Raw genomic sequence first — 18,798 nt, 5'->3', positions numbered from 1 at the left:
TTGTTTGCTCACTCTTTTCTTTGTGAGGGGTATTCAAAAATAACGTGCAAACGTTAACTTGCTTGAGCATTAAGATGTCCGTTATTTCGCAAGTTGATTTTTTTTTTTACAAACGCCCCCTGAAGTTATAATTTTAGCCCTAAAAATAAGGGTGCAACGTAAACAAGCTCTTTATTTTTAATTTAGACGGTGCTTGAATTAATTTTATTTTCTCATGTATATAACATGCGATTTCTTGCTATTTTGCGTTAAGAAATTAAATTTACAGCTTTAAAAAGTAATATTCTAATACCAAATTTATTGCTCTATAAAAAAGTTCTTAATAATGTTTTTCATAAAATCTTCCGTTTAAAAGTTATACTCAGAATGACTTGTGCATTTATGCAAGTGCCTTATAAATTCTATGTTACTCATACGACATGGTGTACTATATGAATACAGTATACTTGATACATAAAGTAGTTCAACTTTGGCTGTGAATAACTTTGACGCAAGTGATTTTTTTGAAAAATGTCACAAAAAAGTTTTTGTACAGCGTTCAATTTCCTATAAAAATAATACGATGCCGCAGCGATGTATTAACTGGCTTCGCAAAGAAAAAATTAATTGCAAAAGTACGAAACCCTTATGTTATTTAAATGGGAAATGAATCGTTTTTGCAGCACGGATTATTATCAACATTAAGAGCTCAAGTAGGTTTCAAAAATTTTTTAAGGCATTTACTAAAAATTTTAGGGGCGCTGCAGACTCAAAAGTCAGTTTGGGAAATAATGTAAGTAGTATGAGGCTAAGTTAGTGGGTCATACATCTAGGTAAGATGAGTAACGTATATGTCATGTCCGATTGCCGAAGTATAGTTTTTTAAAACCCACAAAATTGCAAGTTACATCACAGCTTAATAACGGTATGTTAGCTCCTTCGGTTTTCTTTAAGATATTAGAAAAATTTCAAATAATACTCAGCCTCAGTATTTCTCATTCCTATCACCACATACAGTGTCACATATTACAGTTAACTTAACGATCATTGACAGCAGCGGTAATGTCACTCCAGTCGAATGACAGCGCAGCGCATCAAAGCATTTATGACGACAACAATCGGATATTAACGGATAATTGCGATGAACTCTGATCGCTTCCTATCACTTCGCTTTGCAGACATAATGCGGCAAAAGCACAAAACATAGCAACAACAACAATAATAACAATCGATGCAACCGAATACTTTTGCACAAAGCAATTTTACAGCACATTTTTTACCGTTACACAGTAATTTTCTGACAACTTTTGCCTTTATTTTACAGTCAGCAAATTTTGCGCTGACATGCGAACAATCGCTTAGCCAAAACTTTACAATAGATCGGTATTGTATGTATGCGAAAATATAGTTGTACATATATGTGTGCATCCTGCTTTTGCTACCGTCAATTTCTCTGCTGCCGCACATTTAGCACGCCTTGTTGCGCATTTTCACATGTGATTGCAACATGCATTAGATAGTCACTCGTGCACTAATACATACTTACATACGTAAATATACACATACATAGCTATATATGCCATATATACTCATGCTCATACAGTTGTTGGTAATTTTTTCAGCTTTCATTCGCATTTGTTATTGTCTGCTGTGCTATTATTGGCTTCACTGATTGTGCAGCACATCCTCCATCAGCGGCACGAACACACGCATAGACATACATACACACTTAGATAACAGTACTTGTGTAATCACACAGTCAATGCTCTTTCGCGCTTTCAACATAGTTATTATTGATTTCACTGCTAGTTACGTTTTTCTGCAATTTTTATTTGCTTTATTTCTTGTTGTTTTCATTTATATATTTTTATACCCTCAACAGCGTGTATTAAGTTTGTCACGAAGTTTGTAATACATAGAAAGAAACATGGGAGACTCTATAAACTTAAGATAAATTTGATCCGGACTGGTCGTAGTCAATTTAAATCAGACGGTTTACCGGACGAGCTGAGTTCATTTAGGCATTTCCGTCTGTCTGTATATATACGAATTTGCTCCTCAGTTTTTGTGATATCGATCTGAAATTTTGCACATGTTCCTTTCTCCCCAAGAAGCTGCTCGTTTGTCGTAATTGCCGATATCGGACCACTATAGCATATAGCTGCCATACAAACTGAACAATCGGAATCTAGTACTTGTATGGGAAACTTTTTTATTTGACGTAATATCTTCACGAAATTTCGCATGAGTTATTTTCTAAAGCAATAATGTAATCTCCAAAGAAATTGCTTAGATCGGATCACTATAGCATATAGCTGCCATACAAACAGATCGATCAAAAGCAAGTCCTTCTGTGCAAAACTTCTTTCTTTGATTTGATATCTGCAAGAAATTTGGCATGGATTATTTCCCAAGTCAGCGGTACCATTATAAATATTGTTCAGATCGGACCAGTTATAGCATATAGCTGCCATACAAATTAAGCGTTAAAAATGCATTCATTGTATAGAACACGTTTTTATTTATCAAGATATCTTCACGAAATTTGGTACAGACTATTACCTAAGACAACGCTATAATCTCCGAGCAACTTATTCAGATCCGGCCACTATAGCTTATAGCTACTGTAGAAACTGGCCAAAAAAAATTAAGACAAAGATTTTTTTATACCCTTTTGTGCCTTAGAAAATGCATCTCTGAAGGGTATTATAGCTTCAGTGCAGCAGTGCTTCTTCATTTTTCTTCATTATTTTTTTTACTGTTTTTTATTTTTCCATTTTCGTCATTATATCCTTTCGCATTGTGAAACTCACGCGAATTCGCTTATTCTTGCATTGAGTTGCACTTTTCGTGTTTCCTGTTTGGTTTCAGCTTCTTCCTTCTTCTTCTATTTTTCCAAAGTGTTTCTCTGCGCTGTCACTCTGTTCATTTCCTTTGCAGTTGCATTCGTTCGCCTTCTCTCCTGCTTTTGCGTCCTGAAGTGCAATGCTAACGAACTTTTACGCTTTGTTAGTTTGCTGACATACTTTGAGGCACATTTTAAGTGTACTTTTTCTTGTTTTTGTTAGTTTATATTTTTTCGCTGACAATGGTGAAATTACAAAATTACTTAAACGCTGAGTTTTGAAAGAAAAGTTTGGTTGGATAGAAAGAAGTATCGTACGGAAAGCTACAAGGTACAATCAATTACGCGAATCGAAAATTGTTACAAAGCACATTTGTTGAGTGGTCCAAAGGGAGGAAACCACTTGAAATAGAAAAATAAAAACAAATTTCGCGAAATAAATATTTCATTTAACTTTCTGACCCATTTAAATGCATTTTATGGACTTCAAGGATTTCAGTTTTGTTAAAAGTCCCCATTTTGTTCTGATAACCTCCGATAAAAATCATTTATAGAACTCCAACTACTTGAGCACCTATAACACATATTCCAAGAACCTTTTACACAGCGATTTTATTTGAGATTTAACTTTAACATAAATCTCCGTAAGGAATATGCTGCAATACCTTATCTCAATTTCAATTTTCAATAATAATCGACGCTTCTTCATGATTCCGATATTATCTCTTAAGCAGAAATTTTGGAGTTAAAGTTGGCTTCTGAAAACTGGAAGAGAAGCATTTAAGGCAAGGTAAGAAGTATAAGTAGAGAATCTATCTATCTTATATCTTATAGCTAAATTTGTACGATGTGTTAAAAATTATAAGAACAGAATTTAGATAACTGAAGGTTACCTTTTGTGTAAATTGTATATAAAAGAAATGCTTGTAAAAGAAGAGGGCGCACTGTATTTATTCGTTGTGAGGCGATCAATTAGTCGAACCTTTCACTATCTTCTATCTCATAACCTCCAATAATAAGCCAGCCTCTTCACAACTGAGCAAAGACTGGTGCCGATTGTGGACATTCTGTTTCGAATGCTCTGAGTAGATCAGTTGTATATCAACAAGGATTGTCATTGATGTTTCCTATTTAAATATAATGGTACCATAATGATCCAAGAGAAATGAATATTCATATTATACACTTTTTTCTTAAATATGCCACATGGAGAAACATATTCCTAGTTTGAAGAAATCAGCAAAAGAAAGATCATGCATTATTCCACAGCTATCCGCTTGTGTCTTGAATTCCTTAAGAACTCCTGCATACTAGAGATCAATACGTTTTCATTAAACTCAAGAGATGGTAAGTTCCAATAATAAATTGAAAAGAAAAATATAAATTCACTCTTAGACTAGTGTAAAAGCTTTTGAAAATGTTAAAAAAAAGTAAAGAAATGCATAATAGGTTGAGACTCATTAAAGGAGATATAATTTACGAACAATCTGCGGAAAAGCAAGGGGAGGGGCATGGTTGATTTTTTAAGGGTTAAAAACGGCTTATCTCGATTTCCGGCAAAACTAATAGTCCTATAGAAAAACGTTATATGACAATGTCGTAAGTAATGAAAAAATCTATAACCTGTGTATAGAGACTTTTTTCACATAACCTCAAAATGTATGTGAAAAATTAAATGAAACAAGTTTTTTGGATCTTTAACTTTAGCTTGTCCAAACCTTTTTGTTTTTCACGAAATGTGGTACAAACTTGCTCTTTTTGTCCCAAACACACTGTCTTTTTTTTTAATCAAAATAACAAAATGGCGGCGTTAAAAAAAGTTTAATTTTATTTTAAATTTTTGGCTGGTAGGTTATTATATGAAGAAGTATATATATACAGAGGATGCAGAAAATTTTATATCGAGTGCATAATTTTTTTTCGAGTCGCAAATTTGAAAAATGTAGTTTTGAGAAGAACGCGTTTAAAAAAAACTAAACTGATGCAGCTGATTGAACTAAGCGGCTATATCTTAGAAGTCTGTAGCTCAAACAATATTTGAGATATCGATTTAAATATAAATTTTAGTATGGTTTTTGTAATCGTATAAGCTATCGAAATGTGCAAACAAAATATATTTTTATTAACATTCCGCACTATGTGTGTACCTTAATTTTACTTCATGTAACCAAACATCTCATAAAGCTTCTGTAAATCAGAATAACTCCAGGTGCCAGGTTTGCAACTGCTGTATTAAACCATTAATTGAATTGCTCGTGGAAAACCCTTCAAATACTAACCAATATTTTTCTCATCATTAATACCAACATAAAGTCATCAGCGCATTGGGTTCCATAATGACCAGATGTAAGCCTTACATTATGGTGTTTTTTAAACTCTTTTCGAAGAAAAAAACTCAACTCGACTTATGTAGTTAATAAAATTAAAGGTTTAACATAAAAATGCTTTAATTGAGATGTGGACTCCGGTCATGCAAGTCCATACAAATGTGTGTCTGTCTTTGCTGTACTGTATTGGTGACTTCATATCTGCAGCGCTACACTCATTAAGCCATTTCTCACACACACTCATAGATATTCGCATATTTTCATAATTACTCTCAACTACACGTTCGAGGTTATTTTTTTTTTTTTTGGTGATAGTAAAAATACAAAAACACCAAAAATACATATAAAAGAAATAAATAAAATAAAATCTGACGTTTTAGTGGGAAAAAATGTTACAGCGCTGATGGGATATGCATGTATTGTCCGACCGTTATGTTACTTTTATTTCCACACCATATTGTTTTTCGTTGTTGTTGTTTTATAGCTAACAAAAATTAACAACCGAAATCCTGGAGATTGAGCGGTAATTTGTGCGCTGCGAACAGAAAATTTACATTTCGCAACAATAAAAAATTTAACAGCCATGATAAACGGTTTTACTCCCACTGCCACATCGCCACACACATACGTACCTACGTACCTATATATGGATATTGATGTATATATTTATGAATATCTTCCACACAAACACACTCGCAGCTCTTGTCGTTGTGTTGGTTAAGGCTTTAGCACCGCAGCGCCAGTATAACAAGCATTGAGAAATGTATGCGAAATAACGGAAATGCTGTAATAAAAAAGTAAAAAAAATTGCAACAAAAAACAAAACAAGAAAAAACGTCACCTTCGGTTGCACCAACGCTATAATACCCTTCACAAATACAAAAGATTCCTTACAAGCACTTGATTCCGTTCGTTCAGTTTGTATGTCAGCTATATACTATAGTGATGCGATATCGGCCGTTCCGACATATGAGCAGCTTCTTAGTAAGAAAAGAACAGGAAAAAAAGAAAGGCATATTTTCAGATCGATACCTCGAAAACTGAGGGACTAGTTTGCATATATAGAGATGGACATAGCTAAATCAACTCAGCTCATCATCCTGATCATTGATGTATATATATTTTAATGGTTGTCACAAACTTAATATAACCTGTTCAGGGTATAATGATATAATGTATATGCAGCGACCAAGAGGTTGTGCTTGAATGCATTGCTGTGGCCTGCTCTATATTCGGACCTAGAAATATTTGAATACAAGTTGCGATCATTGAGTTTTTTCTGATTTTTTTGCAGTGCTGGTATGATTAATTTGATGACCCGTCGAGCAAATTGAGCAAATTTTTAAGCAAATAACAACAGTTTAATTTTAGTAGAATTTGAGATAGAGAAAAAAACGTGAATGTAGCTAATGAACAGTGAAAATCAAATTTGTACAAGAACAAAAATATCCTAGTAGAATAAATAATTGTATATGTGAGTTTACAGGTTCGCAAAAACATTAAAAGATGGATGATCTAGAAGAATCTAGCAGCCAATTACTTACTTCTGAGCCCTGTAAAACAAAAAAAGGTAGAACGATAGAGTCGCATTAATAAAAGTGATAACAGCGAGAGAGAGAGAGAGAGAGAGAGAGAGAGTTGAGGGAAAAAATGAAAATAAAATCCGCCGTTGTTGGACCTCTACAATTTTGTTGCTAAATGTCAGATTGTTTTTAAATCATATTAATATTTCCTTCATTGCATCTTAAGTTGATTTTAATTATTTACAAAATTTCTGACACAGCTATACTTTTCTTCGATGTTGCCTTTAGGAAGGCATTTAATTGCACTAATTTCTGCCAATCGGTCCAAAACTTTATTTCCCACCACATGAAAATTGATTTTGATGGCCTTTTGGAGTAGAAAATTTTGGTGTCGACTAAAGGATAATATTTATGATATTCTTTGCTGATCCATTGGTTCCCGATTTTTTTTTAAATAACTCCGCCGATTTTAATGATATGCCTATATCGATTTGGGACTCTATAAAAAACGAGCATCAAAAGTATAAGTTTTCGTCTGCGTTGTGGTCGATGTTTTTTACTTATTAAGTATTTGAAACTATTTCAAAAATAGTGACCCGAAAAAAAATTTACAAACTGGCGACCTTTATAACAAAATCTAATTTTAACCCAAATTTTGGTCGTTTTTGGGTGGCCAAAATTTGATTTTTGATCAGATCAAAAACCGATCGGTCATTGTATGTATAATTATTGACAGCATACGTATAAAACACTTTATGATCGGCTTATTTGTCTTCGAGTTATCACTGCAGCAAATTCGAAAAAGGCTGTTTCGAGAAAAACCGTGCTCAAACATATATTGATCAAGCTGATTAAACTGAGCGACTACACTTTAAATGGCTGTTACTCAAAAACTATGCGAGATAACAATTTGAAACTTTAGTAGCATATGTTATTTTTAAGGGTATGAACTTGAATTTGATGACTTCACGAGCTTCACTGATATGGTCGAATATATAATATTTTTCGAATTAACATATTCGTGCATAGCTAGAAACAGTAATTCCGGCCTTCTCCGTGAATGAAACTAAAAAAAATCTCGATAGAAGTTATTGTTTGTGCAATGACTTAAGGTCGAAAAAAAAATTAAAATTTAACAAAAATTTCGGCATTTAAAGAAGATTTTACACAAAACTTTGATCGTTTTGGGTTGCCAAAATTCAAAACTTTTATTAGATAAAAAACCTGGTATTTTATTGTATGGGGAACTTTATACAGAACTACACGAAAACGTTTATGTTTATCAGATCATTTGGCCCCAAATAAACGCTTTAAAAAATTCGGAAAAAGTAGTGCAGTGGAAAACGCGCTTAAGGATAAACTGATTGAACTGAGAAGCTAAAATTGTATGGTAAAGACTGTTGCTCAAAAAATGTATGAGATATCGGTATATGAAAAAATAGTTTTTTGTTTTATTAATTTCACACTTGAAAAGCTGGAAATAAGAAGGAAACTACGGCAATAGGAAATACAATGAGCTGATCTACCAATTGTGGAAGATATTGCGAGTGGTCAGCGGCTTTACCAATATTTAAAGTTCTTAAAACCATAATCGACCTTTTAATTTTTCATATGTCTAAAGATAGCCTTGCAAAACCACATATGTACATTTATATAGGCATATAATCAACCTCTGAATTGTGCTTTGATTGGTTTTTTTGGTCGACATTAATTGTCCTTGTGGTCGTGTGGGTAATTGCAAGAGAATAACATGATTTCCCCACTTTAAACACACACATGCACACGCATATACACAAGCACTTCTTCTTCCAATTCGGTGCGCAGTAACATGAATTTAATTCTTTTGCAAACTATCATAGTATTTTAAGCAGAAAATGCACTCACCACAGACTTACATATATGTATTTACATACGTGTATATATGTATATATTTGCCACACATCCATAAATATTAATTGGTTTCAGCACAGTTTGTGTGTGCGTGTGTGTGTGTGTGTGCGTTTGCCTTATCTCGTTTGTCTGCATTAACATAACAATTGCAACGAGCCAGCGGCACCAGCAGCTGCAACAACAACAACAACAATTCGCATGTCCCCCGTAGACATGTGGCCGAAACGAACGAACAAGCTGCCAAGTAGTAATGCAGCAAATTGCATTGGCAACGCGCGTGAACAAACTGACATGTTGTTGTCCAATTGGCTGACCGGCACTCAAATGGACGGACAGTTGGACAGAGCAACAGACAGGTTGTTTAATGTACATATATACATGGGTATATAAGTATGTGTGTATGTATGTTTATATATAAATATATATAAAAGTAGTCGCTTAACGGTCACAATAACGCATGAAATGCACAATAAGCTTGCGTTCGAACAAAAAAAAAAACAACAATAGCACAAATATATGTTAATGCATATATACACTATAAATAAGTTTATATTGGTGGACCGTGCCTTGAGCTCCACAAGCCCTCAATTCCACTTTTTATAGCTGACCCACATGGGTGTGGCACGCACATTAACCACAGTCGGCCTACTATATATCTACATTGTCTCCCGTGTATGTATGTATGTTTGTTTGTGTGCTACAGCTCATTCATGCCACATATGCCTATCCAACGCTCGTGCCATTCAGTGTCACTGATAACGTTGCTCGGCGACACAGATTGTAAAATGTAAATTGGCAGGATTTCGTTTAAATTTTATTACCGAAACTGCCGTCACATAGTTACAGTAAACATAGGATCGCAAAATTAAGAGGGTAGCTTGAAAAGTCCACAATATATTCCGTACTTTTCTGCGAACCCTATTTTAGGGTTTTATTTATACAACTTTGACTTAGTAGAATATGGAGTTTTCCACTTTTTAACACTTTAAAAAAATATCACTCAATTTCCTCGCCAAAACAAACCAAAACTAGAAAATCATGTCAACTTCGGCTGCACCGAAGCTGTTATATGTTTACCATTTACAAATAAAAAAGTTTCCATATCAGAACTGAATTTCATCGATCAGTTTGTAAGGCAGCTATATCCTATAGTGGTCAGATATTTTTTGTTCCAGCAATTTAGCCGCTTCTTGCCGAGGAAAAGACGTGTGCAAAATTTCAAATCGATATTTCAAAAACTGAGGGACTCGTTCGCGTATACTCACATGGCTAAATCGATTCAGCATGTGAGGTCGATCACTTACAGTATATATTATGTACAGAATCTATAACGATTCTTTCTAAAATTTCTTCGTAAAAAACTGAATATACCCTGTTCAGTGTATAATAATGCTCGTCAGGGAAAATCAACAATCAGGTTTATTTTTAATATCCTCAGCGCCCTGTATCGATCAGATCAAACGACAGACTGATGTTGCAAGTTCTGAATCATATGCTACAATGAGTAAGACTCCCTAGCCGGATATTATTGGTAAAAGTATTTACAGTCTATGCGGCACACGGCCATTCTCCCGCCATTTCTTTTGTTTGTTTACTAATTCGGCCGTCTTTCGCATAAGAAATATTCAAAGAAGAAGCCCTTCCAATTATAAAGCATTTGATTAGTCGTCGTTAATTATTAAATCAAGTAGCGCGAAATGCCCCTTTGGTCATAAAGTTGACTTCAATAATAGTACCTTCTATTGTTGTTATTACAACGGGAGATAAAATTCCTCCAGTATTCTCTCAGAAAGACGTCACCGGATAAAAATCCGGGCCTGGTATAATCGAAAAAAATTTAGTTGAAGAAACAGAGGGGGGTCCTCTCCATATCTGAATAAAATGTACATAACATACATACAATATGTCTCTACAACTTTGGCTCATTCTATTAAGTTTGTCGGAGAAAAATATTTTTCGTGTCCAAACATACAACTTTATGCTTCAAATCCACCACTCAATTTGACGAGCGTCTCAAAACAATACGTGTCGGTGAGAGAGTCAACCATTTGAAGTTTACACCAGTCTTCGTTTCCTAACCAGAAGATTATTTTATCGTCGAGCAATCACAGATTTCTCAGCGTTCCCTGTGAACTACAATTTTGCTCGACCCATATTTTAACATTTATTCGACCCATTCATCGATCACGTTTAATAATAAAACTCTTTCGAACCCGGCTCAAAGTTTTGTACGGACTTACCAACTTCCAAACTTTCGATTTTCGATTCCTTATAGAAAATGCATTTTTTGTTAGTTTGTGGCAGGATCGTATGAGATCAGTAAGCTTAGCTTTTAGCTCAGCTGATTTTATTTCTATGATCCTTTGTAGCAAAAGTGCGTGTCAGGTGGACTTGGATCAATGTGATGAACTAAGAACCACCGGTAATTAAAATTTCGTTAGTGTGAGCATAGAGGATTTCAATATATTACTCCTTAAGATTTTGGAAACTTAGAAACTCTACACTTAGTTTCCATGAATCCCGTTAGTAACCTTCCATCTTTGATAAAGTTTTTGTTTTCTAACGCCAAAAAAAAAATTCAAATTTCTTAAGCATACTTTTATTTTGACAGGTGTCCGTAAACAGCTGATCGTTGACAGCAACACGGTTGCATATGCGTCTACTAAAAGCGACGCATCAAATTGCGCTCGTACTCGTACTGTAAACATACAAATACTGAGTTTACACACATACCGACTTCAATGTTGGAGATAACATTTTAACGGCGACTATAACTCGTTTCCGTTATGCCCTTCCGGCCTCGTACAGGACACGAATGCATACACGCACGGACGCACTCACATATGCATCATTAATTTCACAGCATACTCCTCGTGAACTCGGGCTCAGATTTTATTGCTCCAGCAAACATTCAAATATAGACTCACATCTCTGTATATACATATGTATATGTGCATATATGTATTCATTTACTTACACAATCAGGCGCACTTTTGCTTATGCGCTCAGCTACGCACACAAACACACACACACAGCGAAGCAGCCAATTTTGTAGTAACATTGTTGTTCGTATGAATTTACGACCATAGTCAAAAACTGGGCTGCCACAAATAGCCAACGATTTTATATTACCTCTTGCCATTGTTGCTGAGCTTATTTCCATTTATTTGTTGTCGTTGTCATTGCTATTGTTTTTGTTGTATTTTATGTGCTATTGCGCCTGCAGGTCATTTAAGTAGTCACAAATGGTCTATTTTGCGGTGGTTTATTGTAGATCCTTCACATTGATAAGCGTGGTGGTTGAGTGAAGGGAAGCCGGATTTCGTATGACCAAACAGCCTGTGGTCAGTTATGGCAAAATGTTTCACTATTTTTAAGAGCTCCAAATGTGGTCTTAAAAAGTTAATTTTAGTACAAATTGTTGCTTTAAAGAGCACTAAAAAAGTTGTAAGAGAAGTACGGTTAATGGAAGCTTTGAAGGAGTTAATTTGAAGTAAAACAGAAAACAAATTTATTTGATAGTGAGTACAGTAAAGTTGACTATAAACTAGCCTTTAGAAGTAGTTGAGCGTTAGTATATTCTATATATTTGGCACCTTCCTAAAGTTTACCATCTGATCAAATATGGCTCGGACTGGCAAAAAAAAACGCTGCATTCTCACATAGTTTAATATTTACAAAACTTTATTATCGCCTTCAAAATAAGTGCTTGAGCCAATCAAAGCCTGCCTACGCTTAATACAATTTTCCATACACTTAGTATAAGCCTCGCCTAAAATGGCGCTCATTTTCTTCAGCAAATTTTAGTTTTTTGGTTTTGGCTCATTTTTGGAGCGCCATTCGCTAGATTGTTGAATGCTTTCTGCCTTATATTCATGAAGCCACGACTCGTTACCAACAATGATGCGCTCGATGAATGTAGGTACAAGTCTAGCATACACACGCTTCATACCCAGAACATTAACCAAAATGTGTTGAGATCCTTTGCTGAGATCCTATGCTATCTCTTTTATGCCAACACGGCGATTTTCAAGCACTGTTTCTTCAACTTTTTCGATAATATCGTCGTAACCAGAGGTGAATGGACGACTCGCTTAAGCCAAGTTCTCAATGACTTCACTACCTTCACTAAATGCTTTCTGCCACTCAAATACTTGTGTTCTTATTAAAATAAACTCCACAAAACACTTTTGTAACATTTCGCACGACTCCGTAGCTGTGATTTCATTGGAAACACAGAATATACAGAAAACTCGTTGTTAAACTTTTTGCATAAAAAAATCGCCAAGCAAATCCTTCGCATCGTAAATAAAAGGTTGCCAAACCTAATCAAAGAAAACAAATTTTATCGATTAAGTTTTCGCTCAAAAGCATAACTTTAAGCTTGCTGAGCTCACTTCAACTGAAAGCTACTGTCCTTTTAATCATTCTTCGACATCTTTTTAAAGGAATCTAAAAGTTCTCGCATCCGTTTTGCTAACCTTGTATAGAGATACGTCCTTCCTCGTTCCAATAAATCCATCTTGATCCATAGTCAAACTTTTAATCGTTCCATCAATAAATTGATCGTCCGTTCATTGGCAAGGTGTCTTCAAAGCCAATACCTTAAAGATGATTTAGACTGAAGTTCCGTGAGATAGCGAAACTTTCGAACAAAGGTCTTGCCATTGCCATATTAAAATGGTACTGCCCGAGCATCGGAGAGAACAGAAAGCTGTTCATCTCTAGATTTTGAACTGTATTAACCCTCGAAAATGCATAAATTTGCAAAAGATCAATTTGTACTTGATTTTACAGCTTGATCCAAGAAATTCCATATTTATTCTTGTTAGACGACTGCTGATCTTCACGGGCTAGTTGACTATCGTACTTAATAGCTAAATTTTCCGACACTTTCACTTTCTCTCTTACCACTGAACCTATACGTATAAAATTCTAATAACATATTAACATTAATATAAGATTACTGATCTACGCCGGAAATGAAAAGTCGTTTCACAAAAATTCATCACACAAAGATGGTTGGAAGAAATCTACGGATAAAAAGTAGACAAAACAAATCAGAATATTTAACTACCGACACCAAATAGACGGGTCTGCTAATAGTTTTACTGATATAAAAAAGTCTACTCAAGCCAGATTATTAAATACCTCTTTAATGGCAGTTCCGAAAATAAGTAACGGAATAGGAAAATAAGGGACAATTCTACTTTAAGATTATCTAGCCATTATCTCTTTTAGGCAATTTGCGGAGCTCTCGAAGGCAAGTTCCGACAAAATTTGTGCTTTACATAATTTTGGATGTAACCCAATTAATAGAATTAATAATGCAAATCAAGAAATATCTGGTTAGAGAAAAACCAACAGAGCTAATAATTTGTAGTTTTCTATCGAACTTCGAAGTAGTGATAACCTTGATAAACTGGTTAATAAATGCTATTTTCTAAGTACCGAAAGGCGGAACTCTCACTAGCATTCCACTTAATCACTATTGCTCCACATTATAGTTGCAAGCTTCATCATGGTTTGCTGGTGGAGCTTTAGCCCGAATTCGACATTTGATTAGAGCTTTTCTGCAATTTTTGCGAGCTTTCTTTTTTTTCATTTCAAAAACATTCCATATTATGTTGGCCTGTGTGGTTGCCTTTTATTGTTAGAAGCATTGCCGAGCATAGTTGGTGGATGTTTAGATTACTTTCAAGCTTACTCAAAGCTCTGTCCTTGTAAAGACCTTTTTGATTTCCAAGTCAGCTAATTGTTTTTTAGCCAGGATATAAGAAGATTGTCGCGAAGCTTAAGCAGGTGGTTTTGATTTCAGATCATTGATCTCAAATTTTGATCACTGCCACTTCGAAGGCACCAGGTTCGAACCAATATTCCGACATTGAAAGACAAATTCATACCCACAACTGCATATCGGCAATGATGCTGCATTTAAATCCATTTAGATAGTAACCACATACTTTATCACTTTATCTAAGCTACATATCCAATAGAATACAATATAAGGAATATATATTAATATAATAAATCCAATTTGTTTCATATTAGTCTATATGATAGAGTGGAGACAGTTAAGGAAAATGTTAATCGAAGAAATGTAGCCTGTGCTAATGACAATGATGATTATATATTATATATATAAGCACACATACAAATATACAATACTGGAGCTTAGCTCGAATTCAATTAGTGCCTCGGCACTCTTCTTGAAATTCATTTGTATAATTGCCTAGATAATGACTAACACAGACACATAAACACACTCATGTAAATATGTATAATAATAAGGAGATGCCAATTTATGCCATCAATTAGATTCACACGCGCTTATCTTTACTGCAGCATTCGTTTATATTAATGTATATAATTATGCCAATTAATCTCCTCTCGCTTACATCGCCTGGCGATATAATGCAAAGAGCTTATTCCTTTATTTTTCTCTTCTTCTTTACATGTGATTCGCATTAATCCATGATGCGTGCAGCCTGCCGATATGAGAAGGGTTCCTGGTCTGAGTGTGCCACCGGTCAAATGACACGCGCTGACAAATTAAAGGCGACCAGCGATCCATCGTGCGAAGCAACACGTGTCATTAAGAAGAATTGCAAACCCGGCAAGTCCAAGGATAAGAGCGCCAAGGAGCAGCGTAAGAATAAGGATAAAGGTGAGTGTGTAAATATGATTTATGAGTAATATATATGTTAGGAATGAACCTGTGACACATTTTTTTTATATGAGAAGTCGGTGGTCAAACCCTCAAGCGCTAGATTGTTGGTATGAAATTTCGATTTTTGTTAAAAAATGAAATCTCAGCGCCTTTTTGCGGCATCATTCATACATCGGATCAATATGAACCCATAATAGCCTAGTACAACCAATTGTTTTCCATTTTAAAATGGGATATTGTGTACTATAGTGGTGGAAAAAGGGTCGTAGAAGTATCACTAACCCCTATCTATACATGTTTAGACTTTAATGCCCCAGACTATTTTGAGACATCAACCTTAGAGCTGCACTCCCTGATCTGCTATTTAAGTTGTATCGTTGACCTTGAGCTTAAAGAACTCTAAGCTCTACGGAGAGAATATCACACGATGCTATGAGCGTACTAAGTTTTAACTGACCTCATTAAACCCTTTATGACTCTCTATTCCAGACAAATTTCATTTCTCACACTTATTTCTATGAATGTCACAAAGGACAATATTATAACCCATTACTCATATGAGAATACAAATACAATAGTTGTATTCTGAGCACGAGTATATACCCATAACCTCTACTTCAATTAATCTCTCAGCCAACAAAGAGCAACAAGCAATGTCTCACTAATAAATTTCTGTGCCATCCGTTCAATATGTGTTAGTGCTCCGGTTTCGATTTGCTCAAATTAATTACCAATTTAAATTAACTAATTCTATGCAATTCTGACCATAAGCAGCGATGTAAATTATTATCCTTTGACCGCAAAGCAAATGTCCTTTCCAATTCTCTTAGGGATATGTCTGCTTCAGCATTAATAAACATATGGGTTTATATACGTAAGTGGGTAGCTGGTGGAGTTTACAGTAGCTGATTAGATCTAAAATAAGTTGAGAATGAAAAACCACAGGCAGAAGATATTTGGTTCATATACATAGAGAGTTTATTTTAAATGTGTATTCGTGTATTTTTTGTTGGTTTTAATTTGAACGTTTATTTAAAAAAAACGTGTACAAAAGTATTATTCAAAGTGTTGGCCATCTGAAGCTATAAGATTTTCCCATCCTTCTAATAAATTATAGATTCCATCCCAAAATAATTGCGCCGGCTTGGCGGCCAAGAATGAATTTAGCGAATTTTGTATATGCTGTTGTGAACCGTATTCCAGTGAGAGCGTACTGCATTGCCCGGAACAAATAGTAGTCAGAAGAAACAAGGTCTGGGCTATAAGGCGGGTGAAGAAAAACTTTCCATCTGCTGTGTCTTGCAACATGAGACCAAGCGTTGTCAAAAAATAATAATTGTATATACCTATATACAAAAAATGAACGAATTGCGTTCGGAATATTGTTTTTATGGGACTCAAAACTCACAAAACTAGTTTATCTTAATTATCTAACGGCGTGTTTCTGAGACTTAGAATGTTATGACATCGTTGATTATTATAGTCTTAATAGTAAAGTGAATCAGAATAACTGCTACGGAAAGACCACAAAAGATATTTTTTTACCGAGTAGAGTATTTTGAATCTTGAATAATTATTTCCTACTATTCAGTAGATGAAAATTGTGGGACCCATAATATTTCTCTGAAAAGTGGGAGTGTCCCTGTGTAGTATTAAGAAAGTTATGGTAAACATGATTCTCAAGAAAATATTTATTTTACAAGGAAATCGAAAGTTAGTGAACAGATTTTTGGGGAGGACAGGACATGTGCAAAATTTCAGATCGATATCTCAAAAATTGAAGGACGAGATGGCATATATAAAGACAAACGGTCAGACCAACAGACAGACCAACATGTCTAACTCGACTCAGCTCGTCACGCTGATCATTTATATATAGATTTGATATGGTCTCCGACGTTTCCTTGTGGTTGTTACGTTCATGTTATAAATATAATATAACATTTTTATAGTCGCATATTATTTAATAGTATTTAGTAAATCATCACTCTATCCCTCAAATTAATAACTAATATAAAGTCATTCCAGCGTTGAACTCGTTTAAGAAAAGCCAGACAGTAAAATTCACGGAGTGAAACCCCCATGGCGCTTTTATTTGTATTTTCTTTATCAAACATTGTCTAGCCAAAGGTACACCCAACTGAGCTTCGATTACACTTTGTCATATTTTATTATTATTATTATTTTTTTTTTTTTGTAATTACCCCATACTTCCCACAACATGACTGGAGTTTCCTGGGAGCGTTCATTCTTATGATTCTTTGTACGAAAAAATGGAGAAATAAATTTACAATTTAATTGAACGCTGTCTATCTGTGTTATTTCCACGAACAATTTTGCATTATTAAGTAACAGCGGGCAATATTGCGCTGTCCTTTAATGCTTTTTACCGTTTTACAAGCTTCGTCTGAATCCCTGCCGCGTTTTCCCTAATCAACATGAACTTCGGGTTTTTATTGCTTGTATAACGTTGTTGGCATTCCCTTTTTTTATCAACACGCTCACACCAAAAATTAATCAACTCAACTTGAGCATACACTCTGCCACTTTCATACTGCCCTTTCTCAAATATTTGTTCCGTTATAGCCAGCGTATTTGGTAAATAAACTTGTGAAACATAAACTTCGTAAGGGAGCATGTATAGCAATTGTCGCGGATGTTTTTGACTTTCGCTTTCCGCATTAAGGTGTGGCTGGCAGCAAAGAGCCAACAGTCGAACCTTTGACGCGCAGAATTCCTTAACATTTCAAAAGGGAGTTAGTTTTGGAAAAATATTTACAAATTAAGTTTTAAAAGTGTGTTTAGAGTTTAGAATTGTAATTACAAAGGGTTGGAGGTCTGTTATTGGAGTTAACAATGTTTGCTTTGCTAGAGCAAATTATCTGTTCAGTTTCGCGGGAGTTCTGGGGTTATACCTATATCAACTCTTATTAAGAATAAGATAGATTTCGTATAAATAGAAAGTCATATCATAGACCAAAACTAAGGCAAACGGTGTTCGGTGTAATCGGTCTACCACCAACAACGACGTGAAAAATTATTAATTAAAATAAAACACTTAAATTTGGTCAAAATTGGTTATGACCTTTGATTTAACATATCATCAGAAAAAATAAACTAGTGGCGTTAAGCCGCATGATCTTGGCTAAGCTTTGCACGCAATATGTCCATGTTTATACGTGAAACATTAGGCGACGCACCGTCTTGTTGAAAATAGAGATCGTCCGCATCGATTTCATCACACTCCGTGGGAAAAAGTCATCGTGTTATAACTCTCGCTATTGATGGATACTATTTATAACAATTTTTTTTTCATTAAGGGTTGCTTTCTACCGTTGACCTTTAAGCATAATTTGAACTATGCCTTGAAAGGTGATATCACTTTCGTACGAACTAACCTCAAAATATTCTTAGGAAATGACGAAGTGGCTGTTTAGGAAATTCGTTAAACCTTCTGCCATTTTCGAGCTGTGTGATATGTATGGAGGTAGGTAGAGCAGGTAGGTAGAGAGCTGAGATCAATGTTTAGATAGTTTTAGTATCTATACCATCTGATCAAGTTTG

General features: G+C 34.9%; 1 protein-coding gene across 2 annotated transcripts in view; it reads left to right on the top strand.

The window, feature by feature from the left end:
• The window catches only part of miple2 (midkine and pleiotrophin 2), a 231,366-nt gene that overhangs the window by 36,310 nt on the left and 176,258 nt on the right, over positions 1-18,798 (top strand). For both annotated transcript variants that reach the window (XR_011397080.1, XR_011397081.1), the window contains exon 5: positions 15,052-15,231. The gene's annotated coding sequence lies outside the window, so the exon portion shown is untranslated. The remainder of the gene's footprint in view (positions 1-15,051; positions 15,232-18,798) is intronic.

The sequence above is a fragment of the Bactrocera oleae genome, chromosome 6, assembly GCF_042242935.1.
Source record: "Bactrocera oleae isolate idBacOlea1 chromosome 6, idBacOlea1, whole genome shotgun sequence".
Lineage (NCBI taxonomy): Eukaryota > Metazoa > Arthropoda > Insecta > Diptera > Tephritidae > Bactrocera > Bactrocera oleae.
The sequence above is the reverse complement of the archived record's forward strand: the minus strand, read 5'-3'. Positions and strand labels throughout refer to the sequence as shown.